Source organism: Stegostoma tigrinum, chromosome 17 (genome assembly GCF_030684315.1).
Source record: "Stegostoma tigrinum isolate sSteTig4 chromosome 17, sSteTig4.hap1, whole genome shotgun sequence".
NCBI classification, from domain to species: Eukaryota; Metazoa; Chordata; class Chondrichthyes; order Orectolobiformes; family Stegostomatidae; genus Stegostoma; species Stegostoma tigrinum.
In genome coordinates, this window is record NC_081370.1 from 58,497,406 (window position 1) to 58,516,714 (window position 19,309).

Consider the following 19,309-nt stretch of genomic DNA (forward strand, 5'->3'; position numbering starts at 1 on the left):
GTGGAAAAGAGGATACATAGAGATAACAAAGTGTGGAGCTGGATGAACACAGCAGACCAAGCTGCATCTTAGCAGCACATTTTATTCTGTTCAAAAGTCACCAACAGGTTCAAATAAAAAATACCTAATAACAATAGATGAGTGAGTCATCAATATTCTACCTGAATAAATGAATGACAAGGCAGATCATTTCTTTGTGCCTTCCAATTGCGGTGTTCAAAATGGAGGTGTCATCTTTTCAATCAATCTACCTTAAAACACTACAGTTTTCACAGCCATCATCCATCACCCAACATGTAGGTGAGCAGATGATAGGCTACTTTCACAGCTTTGAAACGTACATCAGGTTAAAACTTTTGAGTGAATCACTTCCACAGGTTTCAAGTGCCATCTCATTTCTTTCAAAGTATGAAACTAGAAAGCAATCTGAAGCCTCTTCCACGCTGAAGTACATCTACCCTTCTTGATAAAAGAATATTGTCCTCATCAATCTTCAACTTTCAGTAATGAGGCAACAGAGCAGAGCCAGAATCAAATCAAAAAGATAATACTGAAGGAAAATATGGCAGATCCTGGAAATCTGAAATAGAAACAAAAAAAATGCTAGCTATGCTTCATTGATAGTCTATCCATTATCTCCAACTTTCACTCCCTCCATCGCTGATGCACAGCGGCACGAGCAAGATGTACTACAGCAACACAAAGTCCCTTTGACAGGACCTTCAAACGCATGACCACTACCATATAGAAGGATAAGGACAGCAAATACACAGGAACACCAGCCCCTGCAAATTCCCCTCTGAGCCACTCACCATCCTGACTTGGAAATACTTCACTGGTCTTTCAGTGTTGCTGCGTCAAAATCCTGGAACTCTCTACCTGGCAGCACTGCGAGTGTCACTAGACCCCCAAGGACTGCAATAGTTCAAGGGGGCAGCTCACCACCCTCTAGTTGAGGGTAATTAGGGATAGGCAATAAATGTTGGCCCAGCCAGCACATCTCATGAACGCTGATCAGGCCTGGCAGCAGCTATGATGAGAGAAAGGCAAGTATAATTTCAGGTCAATAACATTATATTCAGGATAACCTCAAAAAGATAATCCATTGCAGTTTTCCATGGCTAGAAATTGCACTTTTAGATTTGAAAAGAGAATTAAAATGAATGAGGAGGGAAAATTGCATTTTGCGTCATTCTGATAAAAGCTTTCAAAAGTGTGTTTTATTTAATTGATTTGCAGTATTTAGGCATTGCTGACAAAGCTAATGTTTCTGACCTGAGATTCCATGATTTGTGGTGGTGTGCGTCCTTTGTGAAACGTTAGAAAAATGTATGTATTTGTATAGCTCCTTTCCACAACTTCTGGATGCCCCAAAATGCCTTTCAGCTGCAGTTCTGGCTACGATACTGGAAAGACTTGTTACCACATAGCCGATCACTACACACCTCCTGTTGTTCATCGCTAACAGTCCCCATTGACAACTATTCACCCTCCCAGCATAATTGTTAGCAGCTCCTTCATCTGTCCAACTGTCATCCTCTCTCTTTGGCTCTATCCGATCATTTACTCCTTACACCACCCAACTCCCTATTTTCTGCCTATAAACTGATGTTTTCCCAGCCACCATCAATTCTAAGGAAGGGTCACCAGAACCAAAGTATTAACTTTGATTTTTTTTCTTCACAAATTCTGCCAGACCTGCTGAGCTTTTCCAGCAACTTTGTGTACCTGGAAAGATTGCAGTCAGCTTGTGGATGGAACGCTCCCACAGGCAGCAATGTGATAAAGGATCAGCAAAATATAACAACACACTGCAGATGCTGGAAATCTGCAACAAGGACAGAGATTGCTGGAGAAACTCAGCAGGTCTCGCAGCATCTGTGGAGGGAAAGCAGAGTTAACGTCATGAGTTCAGTGAGGTTAATGTTCTGCAGAACACACTCTTTTGATAAACGGTCACTGCAGCTGAAAAGTTAACTCCATTGTCTTTGCACAGGTGCAGCCAGACCAGCAGAGTTTCTCAAAACATCAAAGAACCAAAGAAACCTACAGCACAGGAACAGGCCCTTCGGCCCTCCAAGCCTGCGCCAATCAAGATCCTCTGTCTAACCTGTCATCTATTTTCTAACAGTCTGTGTCCATTTGCTCCCTGCCCATCCACGTACCTGTCCAAATATATCTTAAAAGACACTAACGTGTCTGCGTCTACCACCTCCGCTGGCAACGCGTTCCGGGCGCCCACCACCCTCTGTATAAAGAACTTTCCACGCATATCTCCCTTAAACTTTCCTCCTCTCACTTTGAACTCATGACCCCTAGTAATTGAGTCCCCCACTCTGGGAAAAAAGCTTTTTGCTATCCACCCTGTCTATACCCCTCATGATTTTGTAGGCCTCAATCAGGTCCCCCCTCAATCTCCGTCTTTCTAATGAAAATAACCCTAATCTACTCAACCTCTCTTCATAGCTAGCACCCTCTATACCAGGCAACATCCTGGTGAACATCTTCTGCACCCTCTCCAAAGAGTCCACATCCTTTTGGTAATGTGGCGACCAGAACTGTACATAGTACTGCAAATGTGGCCACACTAAAGTCCTATACAACTGCAACATGGCCTGCCAACTCTTGTACTCAATACCCTGCCCAATGAAGGAAAGCATGCCACATGCCTTCTTGACCACCCTATTGACCTGCGTTGTCACCTTCAGGGAACAATGGACCTGAACACCCAGATCTCTCTGTCCATCAATTTTCCCCAGGGCTTTTCCATTTAATGTATAGTTCGCCCTTGAATTTGATCTTTCAAAATGCATCACCTCGCATTTGCCCGGATTGAACGCCATCTGCCATTTACCTGCCCAATTCTCCAGTCTATCTATATTCTGCTGTAATATCTGACAGTCCCTTCACTATCAGCTACTCCACCAATCTTAGTGTCATCAGCAAACTTGCTGATCAGACCACCTACACCTTCCTCCAGATCATTTATGTATATCACAAACAACAGTGGTCCCAGCACAGATCCCTGTGGAACACCACTGGTCACAGGTCTCCAATTTGAGAAACTCCCTTCTACTACTACCCTCTGTCTCCTGTTGCCCAGCCAGTTTTTTATCCATCTAGCTAGCATACCCTGGACCCCATGTGACTTCACGTTCTCCATCAGCCTGATATGGGGAACCTTATCAAACGCCTTACTAAAGTCCATGTATACGACATCGACAGCCTTTCCCTCATCAATCAACTTTGGCAGGTCCTCAAAGAATTCTATTAAGTTGGTAAGACATGACCTTCCCTGCACAAAACCATGTTGCCTATCACTGATAAGCCCTTTTTCTTCCAAGTGGGAATAGATCCTATCCCTCAGTATCTTCTCCAGTAGGTTCCCTACCACTGACGTCAGGCTCACCAGTCAATAATTACCTGGGTTATACTTGCTGCCCTTTTTAAACAAGGGGACAACATTAGCAAGTCTCCAGTCCTCCAGGACCTCACCCATGTCTAAGGATGCTGCAAAGATATCTGTTAAGGCCCCGGCTATTTCCTCTCTCGCTTCCCTCAGTAACCTGGGATAGATCCCATCCAGACCTGGGAACTTGTCCACCTTAATGTCTTTTAGGATACCTAACACTTCCTCCTTCCTTATGTCAATTTGACTGAGAGTAAACAAACATCTATCCATAACCTCAACATCCGTCATGTCCCTCTCCTTGGTGAATACCGATGCAAAGTACTTGTTAAGAATGTCACCCATTTTCTCTGACTCAGCGCATAACTTTCCTTCTTTGTCCTTAAGTGGGCCAATCCTTTCTCTAGTTACCCTCTTGCTCTTTATATATAAATAAAAGGCTTTGGGATTTTCCTTAACCATGTTTGCCAGCAATATCTCATGTCCTCTCTTAATCCCTTTTTTCGGATTCACTCTACATTCCAGATATTCTTGCAAAGCTTCGTCTGTCTTCAGTCGCCTAGAGCTCATGTATGCTTCCTTTTTTCTCTTGGCTAGTCTCACAATTTCACCAGTCATCCATGGCTCCCTAATCTTGCCTTTTCTATTCCTCATTTTCACAGGAACATCTCTCTCCTGCATGCTAATCAACCTCTCCTTAAAAGCCTCCCACATATCAAATGTGGATTTACCTTCAAACAGTTTCTCCCAATCTACATTCCTCACATCCTGTCGAATCTTGGTACAGTCAGCCTTCCCCCAGTTTAGTACTCTTCCTTTAGGACCACTCCTATCCTTGTCCATGAGTATTGTAAAACTTACGGAATTGTGGTCGCTATTTCCAAAGTAGTCCCCTACTGTAATATCAACCACCTGACCGGGTTCATTCCCCAGCACCAGGTCCAGTATGACCCTTTCCCGAGTTGGACTGCATATATACCGCTCTAGAAAACCCTCCTGGACAAACCTTACAAATTCTGCTCCGTCTTGACCCCTAACACTGAGTGAATCCCAGTCAATGTTGGGAAAATTAAAATCTCCCATCACCACCAGCCTGTTTCTCCTGCACCTTTCCATTATCTGTTTACATATTTGTACCTCTATCTCACACTCGCTGTTGGGAGGCCTGTAGTACAGCCCCAGCATTGTTACTGCATCCTTCCTATTTCTGAGTTCTACCCATATTGCTTCACTGCTCGAGTCCTCCATGGGGCCCTCCTTCAATGCAGCTGTGATATCGTCTTTGAACATTACTGCAACTCCTCCACCCCTTTTACCTCCCTCTCTATCCCACCTGAAGCATCGATATCCAGGCGTTTTTGTTTCAGATTTCCACCATCCACAATATCACCTTCTTATTCGAGCCAACTTATTCACTGATGGCCTTTCGGGAAACAGATCTGCCATCCTTACCTGGTCTGGCCTACATGTGACTTCAAAACACGGCAAATGTGGTTGACTCTTAAAGTCCTTTTGGTCAATAAATGTCAGCAACACCCACAGCCCAAGAAAGAATAAAGGAAACCCTCATTGTATTTCAAAAGAAGCTTGGGCTAAAAAGTCTGCCAGGCCAAACAGCTGCAAAGTGAATTGTGATTTTGGACATGGGGTAGGCTATTCAACTGTAGAATTAGCACTTCTTTGGCTAGGACATGTACATTGGGCCAAATGGCAGAAATGATTTCCATCCAAGATTGTTACTGGAAGTAGGGGAGCATGCTGTGGATGTCCAAACTATAAATCTTTCACAGTTTTCTAGACACAGGAGTCCCTCTGGTTTGGAAAACTGCATGTTGCAAGAACGATGTTGGGAAGCAGGAGAGGGTTCAGAAGAGATTTACCAGGATGTTGTTGGGTATGGAAGGTTTGAGTTTACAGAAAGGCTGGATAGGCTGGGACTTTTTTCCCCTGGAGCATAGGAGGTTGAGAGATAATCTTACAAAAGTTTATAAAATAATGAGGGGTATAAATAGGGTTAATGGTAAATGTCTTTACCCTAGGATGAGGGATTTCAAGACGAGGGGCATATTTTTAAGGTGAGAGGAGAAACATTTAAAAAAGGCATGAGGAGCAAGTTTTTTTAAAAAAACACACAGGGTGGTTCGTATGTGGAATGAGGAAATGGTGGATGTAGGCAGTTACAATGTTTAAGTACATGAACAGGAAAGGTTTGGAGGGATATGGGCCAGGAGCAGGCAGGTCAGTCTAGTTTAGTTGGGATTATGTTGAACATGGTCTGGTTGCACTAAAGGGTCTGTTTCTGTGTTCTATGACTCCAAGAGTCTATGTCACTCTGCTTTTTAAGAAAGGTGAAAGAGGAAAACCAGGGAATTTCAGGTAAGTTAGCCTAGCGTCCACGGTGGGGAAACTCTGGGAGTCTCTCGTCAAGGATGGGGTAAATGAACACCTTATAGCATGGATTCATGACAGGTAGGTCTTGCCTGACGAACCTCACTGAATTTTTTGAAAGAGGTGTCGGAAGTAGTGGCAGGGAATATCTGTGGATGTTGCTTATATGGATTCCATAACGTATTTGATAACGTCCCACAATAAGAGACTGTAAACTAAGGTGGAAGGTGGCAAGATTGAAGACAAATTACTGACATGCCTGGGAAATTGATTGGCTGGTAGGTGACGCAACATAGATACTCAAATTGACAGAATGTGACCAATGGTGTCCCTCAAAGGATTTGTGTTGGGTCCTCAATCGTTCACATTATTTACTAATAACTTGGATAATGGCATAGAAAATCATATGTTCAAATTTGCTGATGAGACAAAGTTAAGGCAGCATTGTAGACAGAGTGTAAATGATAGCATAAAATTACAAAGCGATATGGATAGCCTAAATAAAAGGACAAAACTATGGCAGGTAGTGTTCAATGTAAACAAGTGCCAGGTTTCACATTTTAGACCGCAAGAAAATAGATCAGGTACTTTTGAGATGGCATGATGTGAATACAGTCTATATCTAAAGAGACTTCAGGGTTCAAGTGTATTGAATTTTAAAATGTCACAAACAATTGCTGTAAATAATCCAGGAAGCTAACGGAATGCTGGCCTTTATATATTGAGGACTGGATGCAGCAGTTATGCAAAACCCTGGTTAGACGTCACTTACAGGACGGTGAGCAGGCCTGGGCACCACACCTTAGAAAGGATATGTTGGCTTTAGGAGTGAGTACAGCCTAGGTTTACAAGGATGACACCTGGACTTCAGGGCTTAGGTTATGAACAGAGATTGTACAAATTAGGGATAATAGAAACTGCAGATGCAAGAGAATCAGAGATAACAAAGTGTGGAGCTGGATGAACACAGCAGGCCAAGCAGCATCTTAGATGTTGCTTGGCCTGCTGTGTTCATCCAGCTCCACACTTTGTACAAATTAGCCCTGTTTTCTTTAGAATTTAGAACATAGAACAGTGCAGCACAGTACAGGCCCTTCAGCCCACGATGTTGTGCCAATCTTTTACCCTAACCCTAAGGTCTATGTAACCTCCACCCCTACCTTATACTATCATCCATATGCCTATCTAATAGCTACTTAAATGCCTCTAATGAGGCCAACTCCACTACCCTCTCCTGCAATGCATTGCATGCCCCGGCCACTCTCTGAGGTCTCCCCTATATCCACCTCCACTCACTTTAAAACCATACCCCCTCATTACAGCTACAAAATTTCGAAGGTTAAGGGCTGAGAAGCCCAGAACAGGACTCTGGCATGGCCTGGTTGAGCCTGGAGTGGGATTCTGGCTGCGGCATGGTGTGGGTCAGCGTTGCCCGGAGCAGGACCGTAGCCAAGAAGAAAGGGTTGGGCTCACTTTAACTTAAAATAAACGAAGAAATAATGAAAGTTCAGTTAATGTGAATGGTACCTATGCATGGCAATGGCATGCACTTTTCACAGCATTTTATCTTGAACATGTGACAATAAATGATTCAATTCAACTTGATCTGTTCGAAATCTTCAAGATATTAAAAGGCAAAGACAGAGCAGATGATCATAAACTATTTTTCGCTCGTCAAAGATTGTAGAATTAGGGGACATTGTTTGATAATTAGGACAAGGCTCTTCGGGAGTGATATTAGGATGCACTCCAACACACAAAGGGTGGTGGGAGTTTGTAACTCTTGTCCACAGATAGCAGTGGATGCAGAATCAGTTGTTGATTTTAAATCCAAGATAGATACATTTTTGTTCAGAAAAGACCACAAGGCCATAAGACATAGGAAGACATATTAGGCCATTCGGCCCATCGAGTCTACTCCATCATTCAATCACGGCTGATAAGTTCCTCAACCCTATTCTCCTGCTTTCTCCCCATAACCTATGATCCCCTTGATAATCAAAAAGGTATCACGGGCAATGGGCCAAAGGTAAATACATAGTGTTAGACTAATTCAGCGGGACAGACATGATGGGCTGAATGTTCTGTTTCTGTGTTCCTATAAATTATTATTGTGGTACCGTGGCAGCCTCAAGCTTTGTGTTCAAGTCCCCAGCACAAATCATGAATCCACAATCTCATGACTCAATGGGCAAGGGTATGCTGCCAAATAAACTATAGTTCATATAGGCTGATGCAACAGAGCACATGTTTGCCTATTCAGAGGCAATTAGGGTCATCCACAGCAGGGTGAAACTGGAGTCCCACTACATCTGCTCTGGTAAAGAAAGGATCAAAAGCATACAGGTGAATCAGCTGAATCCTTCACATCAATCCTACAGATTCATGGTCACTCTACTCATACCAAAAAACCAAACACAAATTCTCAAGGTGGGGGCTGGCCTCCCAATGCCTGGTTTATTAATCTAGGGCACTAGATCACTAGCTTAGTAACACAGCTCCTACACAATACAACATTACTTATTGCAGAGATTTCAGTTATTCTCAACAAGTTCTGTAAGATACTACTGAAGCCCATCACTTGTTAAATTACCTTTGCTGCCTTAATAAAAAGGCTCGATGGATTACGCAAATTCTGTGTGGAACTGCAGTCCTCAGCCAGTCTCATTCACAGTTCTTGGTGTGAATATATGCAATTCTAATCCACAAGGCATAACTAACTGTGTACAGCTTTCATTGACACAAAGAATAAGAAAAAGCAGCTACACTTGTAACTAAATGAACTCAATAGCAAGTTATAGATTTTTCTTTCCATAAAGAGCTTAATCTTCTTTGTCCCTGAAATAAACCTTGAAGGGAGTTATTACAGCTAGAGCGTGGTAGTGGAGAAGCAAAAAAAAAGGGGCAACAGGGACAGGGGCCTAGGCTGCCGGTAAACATTCTTGGTCCTCTTGGCCCACAAGCAGTGCTTTGAAGATATTTTTCTCATGCTTTGAAGCTGAACTTCTCTCACTTTAGCTGCCAGAGAAAGATCCCATCAGCAGCTCCGGATTTGGTGCCCTCATGTTGATAATGCTAAATAACTCAACGTACTAGATACCTTTTTGATTCAATGTGTAACTCCACAAAAGGTCAGGCCACTCAAATAAACCTGCACTTTGAACCCCTCTGCAACAAAGAGCCCACATTGTTTGCCTCATTGCACTGTACAGCATTACAGCAAGGAAGAGTTTTTGTTCTCTGTCCTGGTGAAAAATTTGAAAGATCTTCCTCACACAACCCATCTGTACAATTATCATTGCATCATACGGTACAAGAGTTGGCAATTCAGCCCATCATATACCTGAAAGTACTGTCAATTTTTCACTCTCCCCATTGCTCTCAGAAACTGGGATATAGTGTCAAACATTTTTCTTTGAAAAACAAAATCATATTAGCGTGGAAAAGTTGCAACAAAAAGAATATAACATCCTAAAAGGTCAACAACATAATTCCAAATGGATGCACAGGATTTCAAAGTTACATTGCAGCTTTGATTTCTCCAATTCCAGTATTTGATAATAACATAATAAACCGTTGTTTTAATGTGGCATTCTAACACAGAAAAATTAACCAAGAGCCTACACAGAAGCAAGATCAGCCAAAAGTCAATAGCAGGTCAAGGAAGGAGATATCGAGAAGGAAAAACTAAAGCTTCCTCAAAGACGGCATATTCAAGAAGATAGGCCTTGACCCCAAGAGGTTCCTTGCTCTGGATTCAGCCTGAGTTATAGACTTTATGTCCAGGGGCAAAAAAGCTGCAGGATCAATTTATCTGCAACCTTAGCATTGGAGAGGGAGCCCCTTTACTCAAAAACTGAAAACAAAATCTGAAATAAAAACAGGAAGTGCTGGAAAAACTCAGATCTGGCAGCATCTCCGCAGAAAGAGACAGAGCTTTTGTTTAGAGCCTAACAATTCTTTTTCAGAACTAAAAGGGGATTGTCCAGTACTGGCTCATGGGGTAGTGAGATCACACGTCCTGAGGGTCTTTGCGTGGGGAGAAGAGGGGGCTATTACCGGTAGAGTGTGACAGGGGAGGGGGATAAAGGGGGGCAGCTGGGAAAGGAGTCTAGGCTGGGGGTGAATATTTCTGTCCCTCTTGTTCCACAAGCAGTGCTTTGAAGACATTTCTCTGAAACACAAAAAGTTATCCTTCTTTAACTTTAGCTACCAGGAAGTCTCATGGCCTACTTTAATGCTTCAAAATAAAATAAAATAAAATCAGCAAGTAAAATCAGAAGCAACCAGCCTCATTAAAATACCTCCAAAGGATTCATTCAAGAGTAAAATAAAACATAAGAACTAGGAGCAGGAGTAGGCCATTCAGCCCCTTGAGCCTTCTCCACTATTTAATATGATCATCGCCCATCTCATCTTGTTCTCAACTCCACTTTCCTGCTGCTCTCCATTACCCATTAAAAACATTGATCTCCTTCTTAAATTTATTCAGTGACCCAATGCTCACTGCACTCTGGGGGAAAGAATTCCAGAGATTAACAATGCTTTGAGAGAGGTAATTCTTCCTCATTTATTTCAAATCTGATATCCCTTAGCCTAAAATGACCTCTCATTTCAGATTGCCTACAAGGAGAAACATCTGTTCCAAGTCTACTTGGTCAATCTCCTTTTTGTATATTATCGACCTCAATTAGATCACCTCACCTTCTTCTAAACTCTTGCAAGCATAAAACACTAAACCACTACACAGTTGGCTACCCACTATTAGTCCTAACTGTGCAGATAACAGCAGTGAGAGCGTTATGTCAGGAATCACCAATTTACCATATTAATATTTGACACAAATCGAATTCTCCTGAAGTAATTAACTAAGGTTCGGCCTATAGGGACTTGATCATTGGAAGAATGGCACTCGTGTATGCCTCACTCTGTCTAAGCACCCTATAATCTTTATAGATAATAAAATGTGAGGCTGGATGAACACAGCAGGCCAAGCAGCATCTCAGGAGCACAAAAGCTGATGTTTCGGGCCTAGACCCTTCATCAGAGAGGGGGATGGGGAGAGGGAGCTGGAATAAATAGGGAGAGAGGGGGAGGCGGACCGAAGATGGAGAGTAAAGAAGATAGGTGGAGAGAGTATAGGTGGGGAGGTAGGGAGGGGATAGGTCAGTCCGGGGAAGACGGACAGGTCAAGGGGGTGGGATGAGGTTAGTAGGTAGCTGGGGGTGCGGCTTGGGGTGGGAGGAAGGGATGGGTGAGAGGAAGAACCGGTTAGGGAGGCAGAGACAGGTTGGACTGGTTTTGGGAAGCAGTGGGTGGGGGGGGGAAGAGCTGGGCTGGTTGTGTGGTGCAGTGGGGGGAGGGGACGAACTAGGCTGGTTTAGGGATGCAGTAGGGGAAGGGGAGATTTTGAAACTGGTGAAGTCCACATTGATACCATATGGCTGCAGGGTTCCCAGGCGGAATATGAGTTGCTGTTCCTGCAACCTTCGGGTGGCATCATTGTGGCAGTGCAGGAGGCCCATGATGGACATGTCATCTAGAGAATGGGAGGGGGAGTGGAAATGGTTTGCGACTGGGAGGTGCAGTTGTTATACCCTTGTTTGCAATGACTTGCCTGTACTGCTTGCAAAACAAAGCTTTTCACTATTTTAAGGTACATGTGATTACAATAAATCAAAGCAAATCAAGATGGTTTGAAGGGAAAAAGAAAAACAACAGATCAGAGTTGAAGGAATGCAAATGTTCTGGAGTGTGTTTTAGGGCAAGAGATGGTTTCAGTTACAAGAGTAGAACCTATCCCTTGCCCCCTCTAGCCCCCCGATATACCAGACTCCCACAGGGCACAACCAGATATTGTAGAAAAGAGAGAGCTTACAACTCCTGGGATGCTCCAAAGTTGCCACTACTACTGCCAGATCTTGGTTTGAAATCCCTTAAGTACTTGAAAACACTTAAACACATGAATGGATCTGTGAAGGAGTCACCACAGTTTTATCAGGAATTAACTGGCCATTGGTTAGCTCAGCAGCGACAATCAGAAATTCACCAGGCACGGTGGGGAGGAACTCATAGGGCACAGGAGACTGAAATATCATCTTGCGCTTTGGCCCCACCAACATTGAATAGGTTTAAATGGCAATAGATTTGTGACCTCAGGATAGTTCAAAGTACTTTACAGACAGTGTGGAAGTGTGTGTCACTGATGCAATGTAGCAGAGCCACACTACAGCCCTGCACAAGTTTGAAAAACAAAAAAATTAATGTCCAATGAGTCTATTTAACATTATTTTGATTGAGGGATAGTTCTTGGCTAGAAAACAGAAGAAATTTCTCCTATTCTTCATATACAAACTGAAAGATATGCATCAAATCTGTTGTGACACAATGATAAAAGACATTGTAAGTCATGTAAATGGAAGCATAAAATGAAAAAAATGATAGATTGAGTGAAAGAGCAAAAATTGTAGACAAAGGAGTTTCGTTGCAGGCAAATTAGGCACATTAGACCTAAAATGCAGAGAACAGAGTGCTTTGTAAATAATTAACTGCGAGCTACAGTGGGAGCATAAAGAGAAAATCAAATATATAGACCATTATTATGTTATGTACAGGCACAGAAAATAATCAAAAACACTCAAGTTCTAGCTTTTGTTGCTCATGGACCAGGAAACAGAAGGAAGTATAAGTCATATTCAGTTTTCATAGCCCTAGTAACATACCACCTCCAGTCAGTGGGCAGTTCAGGGCACCAGATGATAGAAATGATCCACCAGTCTTGGAAGGCGCCTACTATAGGTTTACTAAAATAACAGCAGAACTCCAAGAGTTAAATTACAAAACGAGATTACACAAAACCTAGGTTACACACCCTGTAACTCAGATTAAAGAAAAATTTGCTCAAAGTTTAAGGTATTATGAGGAAGATAATTAATTCCTGCTAAACAAACCAAAGAACTATGGATGCTGAAAATCAGAAACAAAAACAGATATTGCTGGGAGATCTCAGAAGGTCTGGCAGCATCTGTAGGCAGAAAACAGATTTAATATGTCGAGCCCAGTGACTCTTCTTCATAACTACTTTCTATTTGGGGAATCTCAAATCAGAAGGAGCAGCGTAAAAATTAAGAGTTATATTTTCAGAGTGAAATGAGGTACAAGAGAAAGGGTAGCAGATGTTTGGAATTCTCTTCTGTAAATGGCAATTGATCAATTAGAGATAAGAGTGTGGAGCTGAAGGAGCACAGCAGGCCAGGTAGCATCAGAGGAGCACAGCAGGCCAGGTAGCATCAGAGGAGCAGGAAAGTTGACGTTTCGGGTTGGGGCCCTTCTTTAGAAATGGGGGGAAAGGGAAGGGAGCTCCAAAATAAATAGAGAGGAGGGGTGGGGCTGGGGAAGGTAGGTGGGATGGTGATAGGTGAGTGCAGGTAGGGAGTGGTGGGGATTGGTCAGTGAGGTGGGAGGAGAGGATAGGCGGCAGAGAAGATGGGCAGGTTGTGTCAGGTCAAGGAGGTGGGGATGAGAGGGAGGGTTGGTTGGTTATGGGATGAGGCCGGGGATGGGGAGATTTTGAAACTGATAAAGTCCACATTTAAGGCATTGGGCTGTAAGCTCCCAAGGAAGAATATGAAGTGCTGCTCCTCCAGATTGCGGGTGGTGTCATTGTGACACTGGTGGAGACCCAGGATGGACATGAGTCCCTGGGAGTCGGAGAGGGAGTTGAAATGGTTTGCAATGGAAGGTGTTATTGTTTTTCGCGAACAGAGCGCAGGTGCTCTACAAAATGCTGTCCAAGCCTCCGCGTGGTCTCACCAATGTACAGGAGGCCACATCAGGAGCAGTGGATGAGGTAGACCACATTGATGGATGTGCAGGTGAACCTCTGTCTGATGTGGAAGGTTTCTGTGGGCCTGTGATGGATGTGACAGGGGGGGTGTAGGGGCAAGTGTAGCACTTCCTATGGTTGCAGGGAAAGGTGCTGAGGGTGGCGGGAGCTAGTGGGGAGTGTGGAACAGATCGGTGTCCTGGAGAGCATGGTCCCTATGAAAAGGCAGATAAGAGTGGAGAGTGAAATATCTCTTTGGCTGTGCGATCGGATTGCAGGTGGCAGAAGTGGTGGAGAGTGATACGCTGGATACGGAGTTTAAGGGGGTGGTATGCGAAGACAAGGGGGATTCTGTCTTTGTTTTTGTTGTGGGGAGGGGATGTGAGGGCAGAGGTGCAGGAAACACAAGAGATGTGGTTGAGAGCATTTTCGACGACCAAAGAAGGGTGGAATACTGCAGATCTTGAAACAAAAGGACATCTGGAATGTACAGGAGTGGAACACTCCATCTTGGGAGCAGATGTGGCAGCAGCGAAGGAATTGGGAATAGGGGGAAATCTAATTTTTGCTGGAAGGTGGGTAGGAGGAGGTGTGGTCTAGGTAGCTGTGGGAATCAGTGGACTTGAAATAGGTATCAGTTTTGAGGCAGTCACCAGAGATGGAGACAGAGAGGTCCAGGAAGGAGAGAGAGGTATTAGAGACAGTCCAAGTGAATTTGAGGTTGGGGTGGAAGGTATTAGTAAAGTTAATGAACTGTTCAAGCTCCTTGTGGGAGTATGAAGCAGTGCGGATACAGCAGAGGAAGAGGTGGGAGATAGGGCCGGTGTAGCTGCAGAAGAAGGATTGTTCCACATATCCTATGAAAAGGCAGGCATGGCTTGGGCCCATGGCCACCCCCTCAGTCTGTACGAAGTGGGAGGAGTTGAAGGAGAAATCGTTAAGGGTAATCGATTGTTCATTTTCAAACAGACATTGAAAGCTTTTTTATTATGAAACGACTTCAAAAGATAAGGGGTCGAGGCAGATAAATGGAATTAGCTTGAAGATCAGGGATTATCGCATCAAATGCCAGCAAAAGTTCTGAAGCTAAAAAATGTCTTCTCCTTTTCCAGTAAACTCTTGGAATAATATTTGACATCAACTCAACATGGCAGGCAGTGCAGACATCTCGACCTGCAAGACATTGTTTCCGACAATGGAGCACTCTCTCACTACCACACTAAAAAGGTGCCAGTGAGGGCTACAGCTTCTACTCCCTGCAGTGAAACTTGAACACTCACTATTCCTACCTAGATCCAGGGGTGCCTCCAATGAGCCCAGGCTGACTCCCAATGGGACTTGAATACATGACCGTGGAGATACTGGGCCAGCTGTACTACGGTAACACTACCATCAGACAGCACAGGCAGCTCCCAACCAGTGGGAGCACAGCAATTAAACGGCAACTAATGATGGAACAGCACCACAGCACAGAGTAACGGAGCATTGAGCGAGAGTGGGATGAAACCACAGAGCCTTAAGATGGCTTACAGCATGAACAGTGCTTATGGTTTTTGCGCAAGTGTTCACTCAGACAGTTGAGGAGTTAAGATGTAGAACAATTTGGCTGTTTTTTCCTAGCAAGGCCACAGAATGAGGCACCCCAATGTCCATCACCAAGAGTGACTTCACTACTGACTGAGCACTAGAGGGTACGTTTGCTGGACTGGGCTTGTGCAGGCAGTGAGAAAGCCAACAAGAGGGGAAATACACACATGACTGGCTCCTCAGTTTTCCTGCCACAGACACTTCTGTTCAGGGCAATTCTAGTTGGAGGGACCATCATGTAGAAATGAAGTCCAATCTTCACACTGATGACACCTCCCAATGTGCCGCGTGGTGCTAAGCCATGCTGGTTACAGGATAGATCTAGCAGCTCATACCTGGGCATCCATAAAGCGCCGTGAGACATCAGATGCAACGGAATGTGTTTCAACCATAATCTGCTACATTACCTTCTGGCATTTTGTACCATTCCTGTCACATCAGGGGTCATCATGTTTCAATGAGCAATGCAGGAAAGCATACTATCACAGCACCAAGTGCACCTAATCATTAAGCAAAGATCAAGTGTCACTGCACCACACGACAAAGGGCAGAGTAGATTCAAGGGGCCAAACAGCCTATGAGTGTTCCTTGTTTTTATGGTCTTGGAGTCTGAGGATTCAGACATGCTAAACAGCAGGAGCAGCACGTGATGCAACAAAGCAAACAAATCAAAGCTGTGCAGTCCAACCACATCCAGTAATGAATGGTCGTTGACAAGTGAATAACTAATGGGAGAAACAGGCTCCTCAATTATTCCCACTGTCAATGATAATGGAGACCAGCACATCGATGCAAAAGGTAATGCTGAGGCATTTGCCACAGTCTTCAGCCAGGAATGTTGAGTGAATGATTCATGTCAGCCTTCTCCTGAGGTCCCTAGTTTCACAGGTAGCAGTCAATTTGCTTCACTCCACAGGATAGATGATGAACAACCTGCTTGATTGGCACCGCATGCACAAAAACGACAAAAAAAAAATCACCCCTTCAAGCACTGGTGCTCAGAACTGTGCTGAAGAAGCCCCATATCACACTGAAAGTGTTCATTCTGTTTCTCTCTCCACAGATGCTGACAGACCTGCTGAGCCTCTCCAGCATTTTTTGTGCTTGTTTCAGATCTCCACCATTTTGCTTTTATTTGCGTGAAATGGAATGCCTAGATGCCGTTCTAGTAACACTCAAGAAGCCCATTTAATTAGCATCCTATCTATCACCTTGACTAGTTTCCCCCTATCTACCACCAACGCAGAGTAGCAACAGTGATACCACCTACAAGATGCACTCAACAATTCACCCTGGCTACTTTCCAAACCCACAACCATTAACTCTAGAAGAACATGGGCAGAAAATGCTTGGAAACACTCCAAGGTACACACCATCCTTACTTGGAAATACACTGCTGTTGTTTCACTGTCAGACTCAGAACCTTACAACCCCCGAACAATACTGAGGGGTACAAGGGCTGTAACTGTCCAATAGGAAGCCTTCCACTACCTTCTCCACAGCAAAGAAGAGTACACACTACATTGAGAGAAATATTTAAAGCTTAGGAACAAATTTTAAAATTCTAGGGCAAGGTTGATAGCTCAACAGGGGTGTCTCGATTTCAACAATTGCTATTGTTATCCTCTGATATGACATTTATGGTTTAGTGCCCAAAGTGTACTGTGATCCTAGCTGAACTAAAATGAGAGAGAAGGCAAAACTGGATGTAATAAGAGAGAAGGCAAAATCGGATGTAATGGTGTTACAGTTAAATAAAGGTAATTACAGGGGCATGGGAGAGAAACTGATGAAAATCGACTGGAAGCAGAGCCTAGTGGGGAAGAGAGTAGAGCAACAATGGCAGGAGTCTCTGGGTGTAACTAGGGACACAGTACAGAGGTTCATCCCAAAGAAAAGAAAGATTATCTGGGGGCGGATTAGGCAGCCATGGCTGACAAAGGAAGTCAGGAAATATATCAAAGAAAAAGAGACAGCCTTTAAAGTAGCCAAGAGTACTGGGAAATCAGAAGATTGGGAATGCTAAAAAAACAAACAGAGGATAGTTTCTTTCAATACATAAGAAACAAATGAGAGGCAAAAGTCGACATTGGGCCGCTCCAAATTGATGCTGGAATGCTAGTGATGGGAGATAAGGAAATAGCTGAAGAACTTCCTCTGATGAAGGGTCTAGGCTCGAAAAATCAGCTTTTGTGCTCCTGAGATGTTGCTTGGCCTGCTGTGTTCATCCAGCTTCACACTTTGTTATCTTGGATTCTCCAGCATCTGCAGTTCCCATTATCACTTGTAGCTGAAGAATTTAATAAGTACTTTGCATCAGTCTGCACAGTGGAAGACGAGAGTAGTATCCCAACAATTAAGGAGAGTCAGGGGATAGAGTTGAGTATGGTAGGCATTACAAAAGAGAAAGTGCTAGAAAAGCTAAAAGGTCTAAAAATTGATAAATCTCCTGGCCCTGATGGGCTACATCCTAGAGTTCTGAGGGAGGTAGCTGAGGAAATAGCGGAGGCTTTGGTTGTGATCTTTCAAAAGTCACTGGAGTCTGGGAAAGTCCCAGATGATTGGAAAATCACTGTTGTAACCCCTTTGTTTAAGAAAGGATCAAGGCAAAAGATGGAAAATTATAGGCCGATTAGCCTAACCCCAGTTGTTAGTAAAATTCTAGAATCCATTGTTAAGGATGAGATTTCTAAATTCTTAGAAGTACAGGGTCAGATTAGAACAAGTCAGCATGGATTTAGCAAGGGGAGGTTGTGCCTGACAAACCGGTTAGAATTCTTTGAAGAGGTAACAAGTAGGTTAGACCAGGGAAACCCAGTGGATGTTATCCATCTAGACTTCCAAAAGGCCTTTGATAACGTGCCTCATGGGAAGCTGCTGAGTAAGGCGAGGGCCCATGGTGTTCGAGGGGAGTTACTGGCTTGGATTGAGGATTTGCTGTCTGACAGAAGGCAGAGAGTTGGGATAAAAGGCTCTTTTTCGGAATGGCAACCAGTGACAAGTGGTGTCCTGCAGGGTTCAGTGTTGGGGCCACAGCTGTTCACTTTATATATTAATGATCTGGATGAAGGGACTGGGAGGCATTCTGGCAAAGTTTGCTGATGATATGAAGATAGGTGGACAGGCAGGTAGTACTGAGGAGGTGGGGAGGCTGCAGAAAGATTTAGACAGTTTAGGAGAGTGGTCCAGGAAATGGCTGATGAAATTCAACATGAGCAAATGCGAGGTCTTGCACTTTGGATAAAGGAATACAGGCATGGGCTATTTTCTAAATGGTGAGAAAATTCATAAAGCAGAAGTACAAAGGGATCTGGGCGTGTTGGTCCAGGATTCTCTAAAAGTTAGAGTCCATGATTAAGAAAGCGAATGTAATGTTGTCATTTATCTCGAGGGTTGGAATAGTGATGTGCTTCTGAGACTTTATAAAGCTCCAGTTAGGGCCCATTTAGAATACTGTGTCCAATTTTGGGCCCCACACCTCAGGAAGGACATACTGTCACTGGAGCGTGTCCAGCGGAGGTTCACATGGATGATCCCTGGAATGGTAGGTTTAATGCATGATGAACGGCTAAGGATCCTGGGATTGTACTCATTAGAGTTTAGAAGGTTGAGGGGAGATCTAATAGAAACTTACAAGATAATGTATGGCTTAGAAAGGGTGGATGCTGGGAAGTTGTTTCCGTTAGGCGGGGAGACTAGGACCCGTGGGCACAGCTTTAGAATTAGAGGGAGTAAATTTAAAATGGGAATGAGGAGACATTTCTTCAGCCAGAAAGTGGTGGGCCTGTGGAATTCATTGCCACAGAGCACAGTGGAGGCCGGGACGTTAAATGTCTTCAAGGCAGAGATTGATAAATTTTTGATCTCACAAGGAATTAAGGGCTACGGGGAGAGTGCAGGGAAGTGGAGTTGAAATATCCATCAGCCATGATTAAATGGCGGAGTGGACTCGATGGGCTGAATGGCCTTACTTCCACTCTTATGTTTTATGGTGTTCTGGTGTTCTGGTCTTATGGTCTTATAATCAGGTCAGATTTCAGAATCAGATCTGGCTTAACGGATCATGTTTAATTTTCGCAGTTGTTAAAATGGTCGTTAGT

General features: G+C 43.8%; 1 protein-coding gene across 6 annotated transcripts in view; it reads right to left on the reverse strand.

The window, feature by feature from the left end:
• The window catches only part of LOC125459556 (protein kinase C-binding protein NELL1-like), an 858,388-nt gene that overhangs the window by 788,103 nt on the left and 50,976 nt on the right, over window positions 1-19,309 (reverse strand). The window lies entirely within an intron of this gene.